Source organism: Euphorbia lathyris, chromosome 2 (assembly GCF_963576675.1).
Source record: "Euphorbia lathyris chromosome 2, ddEupLath1.1, whole genome shotgun sequence".
NCBI lineage: Eukaryota > Viridiplantae > Streptophyta > Magnoliopsida > Malpighiales > Euphorbiaceae > Euphorbia > Euphorbia lathyris.
In genome coordinates, this window is record NC_088911.1 from 96,834,769 (window position 1) to 96,844,876 (window position 10,108).

Below are 10,108 nucleotides of genomic sequence, written 5' to 3' on the forward strand. Positions count from 1 at the left end.
ATCTTGCGGTCCCACGATCCTTAACAGAGATGACTCTGGGGTGTGAACTGCAAAGGTTGGGTATCACAGGAGGTAATTTCAGGGTAGTTATACATTGGATTGATCATTTATCACTCCCGATTAATGGGAGATACATCCAAGGATCGCTTGTGGAAGACTCGACTCTAAATCCTTGCAAGGTGATAGCTTAAGAGTAAGAAATACAGATTTCACTTAACCTATCTATTTGAGTTGACTCGGCCTATACAAGTAAAACGAACGTCTCGCTATATGTGACTTGACATCACCCATAGTCATAAGATTCAGTTCAAGGATGTAGTTGATAAAGGATCGAATTATACTGTAACTAATACGGACTCTGGGGGAATGATTACAGACTTGCCAATAACATACTCAGTACATCATTCTGTTATGCAAGGATTAAATATAATTCTTGAAGAAATTAATTTAATAGTTGCATACGGCCAGAAGTAGTAAGAACCTAATGGATCACACATAAGACTTGGAACCAAAAGAGAGATGGATGTCATTAATAGATGGAAGCCCAATTGAGCCCAGTAAGGCCCATTTAAATAGAGGGGGGCCGAAATTTATATATAATAAATAAGGAATTATTTTAATTCCATTAATCCTAATTTGATTAGGTTTGTGAATTAAATTAATTAAGAGATAATTAAGTTGAGAGTTTTAATTAGATTAATATACTCCTATTATTATCCAATTAGGTTATTTATTATTATCCTAGATATATTATAAGATAATAATTGGGAATCCTATTCCGAATTGAATTCCTATTAAGTAACCTATTCCTATCTAACTAGGGTTTAGATACAAGTTATTATATATACCCCCTACTACATGAATTTCGACTAAGCTATATACTTTCCCCTTTGTGATTTTCGAAATCTCTAGCTAGAGAGAGAAAGAGAATTCGACTCCCCCAGTTCGTGGATAAGAATTCATACGGCTTCCATCGATCGATTAATTTCATCTATCTTTCTTTCTCTTTGATCTTGTGTTGGTTAATTAGAGGCAATCTATTTTGGTTGCATCTCATACGGTTGATTCTAACTTAATCTCACTGTGTTCATGAAAGAAGGAAAAACAAACAAATGGGAGAAATTCGTTTTTCTTCACCTACATCAGGTCAGTTCACTATTTCACGGATTCCTGGAGATTGAACCGTCGGATCGTCGCGATATTTGGACAGTAGCTTCTAGACATATTCTTCCACATTTCCACCGAAGGGATTGTCGTTTGGAGGTCTGGAAGGTCTGTTTCGGATAGGGGCAGATTGGTAAACAGTTTCCATCTCTTTTGAAGTTGTGGGCACTTCGTTTGCAACGGTAGATTGTTCTTCAAAAGGTATTTCTTCTTATCCCTCTTTATATGAAATAACGATTAACGGATCTTATGGTTAAAAGGAAGTAGGCTAAAATTTTTATATTTCCGCTGCTATACCTTAGCCTTATTTTCCTTCACAAAAGTGCCAATGAACTGACCCAGCAGTTTACCTACGGATAATGACATAAAGCCAATCGGGATATCATGGACCTGCACCCAAATAGGCAATTGGAATAGCGGGACCGTGGTTGGGACATCCTCCTGCTGTAAATGGTGCATGATCAGTAAATGACCATCGAATGTCCATGGCCCGCCATCCAAGATACGCTTAAGGTCAATAGCATGGAAAAGTTGAAACATAAACAGGCCATGCCCTAGCTCACAGATGCTGAGTCCCTTCCCTGGACGCCAGATACCCGCCATCCTATGCTTCATAATAGTGAGCTTGATAGGTCGATCCGATAGGAAGCGACCCACCAGGCAGAATTCTATGACACTAGACTCATCCCCAACATGATCTTGCGCAAGGGCTAATTCTTCTTCTTCCTCTGGGTCCAGAGCTAGTTTTTCAAAAGTATTCTCCATAGTACACCAGGAGAATGAGGAGCTGCTCACCACGAAGCAGAAAACAATGGCCTCAACACAAGTGTGAGGATGGATAAATAGGCCGCCACCGTCACCGAGGAGGGCAAGTCGCCGCCGCCATTAGGGTTCATGAGCTTTACATAGCCATTATTAATTTTATCAAATTTGTATTTTAATTATTGCTATTTTTAAAGGATTATATTATTATTATTTCAGTTTCAGTATAATTCAGTTCAGGTCAGTTCAGTTTTTTTCAGTCATAAAGAACAGACCCTTAGTCAATTTGGATTTGCATTCTTCTTTTCCTTTATTTTCATTTCCTTTAAACTCTAATGCATTTGAAATCAACTTTGAATGTTCTTCTTTTTGATTTTCTTCTTAATCGTTCAAATTCGTAAGCATTGGGTCTGTTCTTTTTCTTGTTCTCCATACAAATAGTTTTTTCTTCTAAATTAGATTTCCTCTTCTCAAGTTTGAAGGTAAATAGTAAAGGGTAATATAGTCATTTCCGAAGTCATAAACGGTAAAAAATCTAAACGGACAGACTAAACTATGCACTGAGAAAAATGTTAGGAACCTTACCATGTGTTTTTGAAAATACATAGACTAAACAATGTATTTTATCAAAATATAGGGACTAATAAATTAATTACCCTAAAAATAATTTTAAATTAATTATATATATTAATATATATAAATATTATTTATTTATTACATCATCCGGTTCGACCAATCTGAACTATCTGATCCGATCAAATGATCCATGACTCAATCATCAATCCAATATGATGTCCGATCCGGTTCTGATAACATTGATTGTTGGGCAACTTTTCTTTGTAGGGTTCCTTAAATATGTTTTAGTTGAGGATTTGGATTCTCTTCATGGCATGAGAATGATATAAAATAATCTTTAAGGTTTATTTGTTCTCGTTTTTACAGTGAAACCCATAATGTATCTAAGTGTTGACTACAATAATAACTTTCTACCAAAGAAATGTTCACACCCCAAAGTTTCTTAAGGAATGGGAATACCCTAACCACTTAAACGGCCACATTTAGTTAACTGTTAACTCATCCTTTGTACTGCATAGAAATAAGGACATAAATGTTTCCTTAAGTTTACTGTACTTTGTTTACTTTATCTGTTATATTTAGAGATATTAAATTTTATCTGTTATATTTAGAGATATTAAATATTTTAGACCTTAGAGATAATATAATTGTATGTTTACTACCATTGTATTAAATTTGTAATGGCCTAATACATCACAAGTTCCCTAAACTTATCCATAAAAATAAATTGACTTCCTCCACCTTGTTAATATCTCACTATCTCCCTAAACTTACTTATTTCGTATCACAAGCTCCATAAACTTATCCATAAAAGTAGATTCATTGAACTTTGCAAATGTCCCCTCAGCTCCCTAAACTTACTTATTGAAATAACAACCAAATGCAAAAACTTTGTAGAAAACCGGTGAGACACTAACAAAATTCAAAAAGCTAACTCTTAACATGTACATTTGCAATTGGTGCAGTACTCAGCTTCCTACATAGAATTCCCAAAACTACTTAATGAAAATTGCTTTGGTTTCTTTGCTGCTTTTCAGTAGTAACAATCTGTAATATTTTAATCTCACATGAATGAACTTCAAATAGACATGGCAATAGTATAACATACATCAAATGTAAAAGTAGTACACATAAATGGCATTGCCAGCAACATATTTCATCCATATTTTGAGCATCAAGTCTATTACAGTCTGACTTACCTATCTTACTAGTCAGCAGAAGTGGAAATTCATTCATCTCAGGATAGTTTGATCAAAACTTATACAACGTGAAAAATAGAAACTCAAGTAATGAATATGAGAACCAACTCAAAAACTAACAAATTTTTACTAAGATACCTAACTAATCATAGTTAATTTCCTTTTCTTCCAGCAAAGAAGAAACCATCAGAAGAATTGGATTGTTTAATCAACATTGTCACTACAAAAGTGTCTCAGATGACCGTCATGAGAAATTTTGAATCCAAAATCATCACTTGATTTCAATTTCTGGATATACTAAACTGTCTGTGCATAGAGTAGCACAAACATAGAAATTTTCAGTACTAATTTTCAATTGGGCAGATAACATGAATCTGTTGGCCAACAAAAATGTTTAGGCAATCTCAGAGCAGATCTGGTTAATGAGAGACCAAATATAGCATGCTGTATGTGCCATGGATTCCACAAGCTTGTTCCTTCCTTTAACAGACTCAACAAACATGAAACAATGAATCTGATTGAGAACATACTCAAACATGGTCATAGTTGATTTTCTTTTTCTTAAGAAGAAACGGAACCATCAGAAAATTGGATTATTGAGTCAACATAGTCACTGCAAGAGTGTCTCAGATGACCGTCGTGAGAAATTTAAAATCCAATTTCATCACTTGATTTCAATCTCTGCACATACAACATTCCGAACATGTACTAGCATTTTAATTCCTCCGCACCTAGAAATCTAAACATGGATTACATTTGTAGAAAGAGATTCTTGACCATGATGTTTAAGGAAAACGCAGGAGGTTTCTAGGCTTTGAAACCACTGACAAACTACAAAATAGAAGTTCAAAAAATAGTGAGCATGAACAAAACAGGTATAGATGCATCCCTCAGAATTGGTTAGTCATCAATGGAGATCAGTCCACTACTTTTTTACACAATAATCAATCATCACAGGGATGCAACTCAGTAGTTCACAAATAGAAAGAGTGCAAAAGTAAAACAGATACCATGAAGTTGTCTCAGATTAGCATTTTGGCACATTCCTCATGGCAATCAACAACCCATGTGGTCTACATGGTGCGCAAACATATCGTTGTTGCATCCCATGGCCCAAAGCTTATCCTCATCGGAAATAATCAAAGAAAATAAAAATTCGTTTTGAAGAACAGGTAAATGTAATGGCGTTTGGAGGCGGATTTGTGAAAAGAGGAAGATAAGGTACCCGTAAAGAGAGATCTGGAAAAGAACCAGAATCGTAACTTTCAGCAATACCTATCAATCAAGCACAAAATCTGTACTATGATGCCATTGATTTTAATTTCTAGGGCTGGAAATGCAGGGCATCCGGTAGAAAACCCACCGGCATTTTGAGAACCACGAATTGATACTGCTCTCCCCTATTGAATCCAGCCCTATTTTTATCTAAACACGACGAACAAAAAAATCAATTGAAAATGGATTGGCGAATAGCAAACTCACCGCCACCGCCTCACTGGCGCTTTCTATGAGCTTTGGAAGGGAGAGACGGCTGTGCCCGAGTTTAGGTTAATTTCATAACATATATACAGCTGAGTACTGCAGAAATTTACATTTTAGTCCTACGAGAAAATTGCTCGATTAGGTTTAGGCCAACCCTAAATATAGTCTATTTTTTTAAGTTTGCAACAGACATGTTTATGGGTTGGGCTGGCCCAGACTCGGATCGGACTTTATCGGATTACACATTAAAATTTGGGTCAAATACATGAATATCATAATTAAGTACAAAATTACAACTAAGTCATATCACCAAACTTAATTCTTAATATGTCATTATTCTTTATATATTATGATTTTAATCCATAATTTAAAGATTCTAGACTTCAATTCATAAATCATAAACCTAGAAAATATATTATAGACTTTTAATTTATAAATTCTAATCTTTAAAATATATTAAAAGTACTGATTTTACTAGTTTGACATAATCCAAAATTATGATTTGATATAGTTGTAAATAGTTTTTCAAAGATGAATTTCTGTGTAATTTTCCCTTAAAATTCTCTATTGAGGTTCAATCTAACCTGCATCTTTTTAAAATTCAGATTCAGACCAGGTCCAGCACGATCACAAAACCTAAATCCTAAACCCAGTCTAGTCTATCCAAATTTTTTTAAAAATTTAATGTTAATTATATAATATAAAAAAATTAAAAACGTCACTTCTGTAAATATAATATAACTATATAATTACATATACATTTATAATTCAACCAAATCAAATTTAAAAATGAGAATTCCTAATCGTATTCTAATGGTACAAATATAGACACCAGAATCATTTCTTTCTCAAACTCGAAGTAAAACTTAATAAATTATTTATTAAACTCATTAAGTGTTTTGGACCTTATTAATTTATTAACTTATAATTTAACTTAATTATAGTTATAAATAAATACATGAGTTTTGGGCCGTTCAGACAAATCTCAAGCTCAATCCATTTTATGTTCGGGCTTGGACCGGACCGAACCAACTACTCAAAATGTATGTCCAAACTCAATCCATAAAAGGCAGATCTAGACAGATTGGGCGGGATAACGGGTCGGTGAACATGTCTAGTTTGCAAACATAATATACCTTAAATAAAAATAATTATACTGATTTGCAAATGAAGTTTTGTGATTTTTTATTAAAAGAATGACTATGATTGTCGTAGTTAGCAAATAAAATATTTTCGATTTTGTAATTTTTATATTAAAAGAATGATTGTGATTGTCACAGTTGGTAAATAGAAGATTTTTGGCTTTTTATGATGTTAATAAAAAAAATCTCCATTTGCTAACGACAACATCCACAGTTTTCCTATAAGCAAAAAAAAAAAAAAGGCTAAGGTGCAAAAATACCCCTAACGTTTTGGGTAAGAAGCAATTTTACCCCTAACGTCTAAAATGGTGCAATTTTACCCCTAACGTTTGTAGCCAAGAGCAATTTTACCCCTAACGTTGATAAATTGGATCAATTTCAAAAATAATTCATCAAACTGTCTTCTTGGTCATGAATCTTATCATCTACACGTCACATGTGCGTCATTTTATCAGTAACAAATCATAAACATATGTTGAGATGTGAAAAAAAATAAAAAACAATATACTGTCTTTTGTACGAATTAGATAAAAAATTCAAAAAATTCACCGAATTTATAAATATTAATCCCAAATTCTATTATTAAATTACAAAAGATATGAAATCCTTTTTTTTAGAATGAATTGATATACAATTGGTGTAAACTAATGAACAAAAATATCTGTGTTTTATAATAGTGTCTGAAACTGACCCAAATTACCAACGTTAGGGGTAAAATTGCTCTTGGCTACAAACGTTAGGGGCAAAATTGCACCATTTTAGACGTTAGGGGTAAAATTGCTCCTGACCCAAAACGTTAGGGGTATTTTTGCACCTTAATCCAAAAAAAAAACAAAACAAAATTTCATTTACAAATTAGTGTAATCACGTATGAGTTTTTCTTAATTAACCCTATAATCTAATATCTTATAATAAACCCTAAATTTTAAGCCACTAAATTATAAATCACAAATTCTAATCTTTTAAACCTTATAGTCTAAATGTTAAATGTTTAAATCTACATCCTTTAATTTGTAACTTTGAATTTTAAATACTAATTGATGTCTGTCAATCTATGGAATAATACGATCAGGCTGAACTCAAAACATCTGAATGGAATAAACAAGTGGTCAGAGAGGGGCCGAAGTCAGCGTCCCTTCTCTGATGCTTAAGCCAGTGGAATGCTTAGAGAAAGTAGAGACACTTGGAAGCAAAGTGTTTGAGTGTGTGGTTACGTATCTTGTGATATCTTAGAACTGGCTATTTATAGATAACCGGAACATATCTGTCATTGAGTGACTTTTCTACGTGTGAGTGGTTAATTGGCTCATTCTTTGTGTGCCTTTCCCCTTTTATGTATTTTACGATGTAAAATTGGGATTAGGAGTATATATTTGGAATCTGATGCTATTACTAGTCCATTGGTCCCGTTAGTCATGCTTTATTCTTGAATCTTCTTATTGGTACATGTGTCCAGGTTCAGGCCTTAATTCTATACGGTATCAGATGTCTCATCTGGCTTATGTTAAAGCTCTTTAGAGCTTTGCTTACTTTATTTTTGTGAAGATGGTCCCGTTTATCTATCTTGGAAGCTCACTCCTTTCTACTAACATTTTCATTAGCTTGCATGGATGTCACCATTTCGGTAGACATAATTATTACCTCATCTCGTTTCTCGAGAAGACCTAAAGGACATAATAATTACAGAGCATGTCGTCTATTAGTATTCATCCTCCTTTAACCTTTATATCTTTGAAGAAGTGAAGCTTTTGATCGCACACTTTATTTCATCCTCTACCTAACCATTTATGTAAGTTTCGTGCTTCCTCTTTCTATTTTTCTACATTTCTTAAAATCTGTTTGCTTTAGTTTCTCACAATGGCTCCAAAATCTCCAAAAGAAAAATACTACTTTTAAACCTAAAAAAACTCTACTTCCACCCTGCAAAAAAAAAAAAACCTTAAACAGACTCCTGCTAAAGGAAGGATAATGAATTTAAATGTTCGTGCTCAATCTTCTCCTTTGACTCAAGTCAAATGAATGGAACTATTTATGTACATTCCTGGCTAGAATGAATGATTGTGAGTCTTCCTTTCGAGAATGAAAGAGCCACACATCCTCCTGCAGGTACCATGGAATTTCCACCCAGTATCTTCAATGGGATATGAAATTTCCCTTGCCTCGAAGGGTCATTTCACCCCTAAATGAGTTCAACTTGAGTCCTTGCCAAATTACTCTAAATGTCCGGCTTGAATTGCTTTCCTTTCAGAATGTGTGCTTTGGTTTGAGTGTGAATATGACCAGACCTTTGTTTCGGTCTTACTAGTCGAAGGAAAACAAACAAGGTAGGCGCAGCAGAAATATATATATTTTTTATTTATTTCCCTTTTACGTATCGGAATTGGGCATTACAATACCTCTAGCATGCCATTTACATGTCTCATCATGCTTACATTTAACATCAAACATGGACTTGTTAGACTTGTATACTCCTCATTCGAATCTGTTCTTAACTGCGTATTTTCCTAGTGCATCTTGCAATGCTCGTTTGTTTGAGAATATATCATACACCTTTAAACCGACAACCCCTTTTGATGCACTAGCTTCAATAGGAAGAACAAGTGTATCATGGACCTTTGGGAGCCATCGAAATGGATCGGTCCTCTTTCTTCTTCTTTCTTCGTCATCCGTCTTATATATACTTGCCAATACATTGCTTTAGGAAATAGCTTTGCGATGAGATTGTTTTTGAGGGATAGGTTGTTAATCATTTACGTAGTGTCAAAATGACCCCAATGTCTTATTCATACGTTGTTGGGCGCTCGCCCAACGGCCGTCGGGGCGCGTCTCGCGCCGTCGAGCGCGCACGTCCCGTGGCCGTCGAGCGCGCGTTCCGCACCGCCGGGCGCCCGCGCATTGCGGCCGCCGAACGCGCGTTCCGCGCTGCCGGGCGCACACGCCCCGTGGCCGACGAGTGCGCGCTCCGCGCCACCGGGCTCGTGCATCGCTCGGACGTCGTGCGCGCGCCATTCGCGGTTGGACGCGTGCGTCCGACGGACGTCGAGCGCATGCCCCGTGCTGTCAAGCGGGCGTCCGACTGTCGTCGAACGCCCGTCGGCTGCCGCTAAGCACTCGCACCATGCCGCTAAGCACTCGCGAGCCATCCGATCGACAACAGCGACCCGCCGTAACTTTTTCTTCCTTATTATGTACTTATTATTTTTTTGTTTTTTTTTTCAAAACTTCCGGAATCAACCGCTTCAACCGTCTTGTTTTCAGGTTTTCGTCACAGGTCCTCCGACTCGGTGTCTACAACTGACCAACGGATTTATATACTCCATTTCATCAAAACCATTAAAGAAAAACCATATATCTTTTGAATTTCAGTGAAATAGAATCAAACAACCAAAATTTCTTATCTGAAAAGATCTAACCTTAAAAAAAAAAAAGACCTCGGAAGATAACACAATAATGATAACACAACAATTTAAATAAATCCATTTGTACAATCTACATTTGAAGAGGAGCTGCAACAGATGATTATCAACAAAATAATCAGTAATACAATAAAAAAAATAATAAAAGGAAAACAAAATGAATAGTCTCCTAATGATATTATTTCCATTCTGGCCTTCCATGTTTGTTTCCTAAAAATGGGGAAAATGTCAGAATCTAAATTTGATGATGTAATTAAAAAGCAATGAAATAGATTTCCATCAAGATAACACAATGGTCATGTTCTTTCCTAGCAATCAAACGCAGTAAAACATATATAAAGAGAAGAAACTTACAAAATAAAAGATG

The 10,108-nt window shown here is 35.3% G+C and overlaps 3 non-coding genes across 3 annotated transcripts; all 3 read right to left on the reverse strand.

Annotated features, from left to right (window-relative positions):
- Positions 1-3,882: 3,882 nt before the first annotated feature.
- On the reverse strand, positions 3,883-3,983 carry LOC136221366 (small nucleolar RNA Z161/Z228). Its single transcript, XR_010685132.1, has one exon. It is a non-coding gene; the product is annotated as a small nucleolar RNA Z161/Z228 (small nucleolar RNA).
- A 293-nt stretch (positions 3,984-4,276) lies between these two features.
- LOC136221365 (small nucleolar RNA Z161/Z228) lies at positions 4,277-4,376 on the reverse strand. The gene has a single exon (XR_010685131.1). It is a non-coding gene; the product is annotated as a small nucleolar RNA Z161/Z228 (small nucleolar RNA).
- Positions 4,377-4,585: 209 nt separating this feature from the next.
- On the reverse strand, positions 4,586-4,663 carry LOC136221368 (small nucleolar RNA R21). The gene has a single exon (XR_010685134.1). It is a non-coding gene; the product is annotated as a small nucleolar RNA R21 (small nucleolar RNA).
- Positions 4,664-10,108: the final 5,445 nt, after the last annotated feature.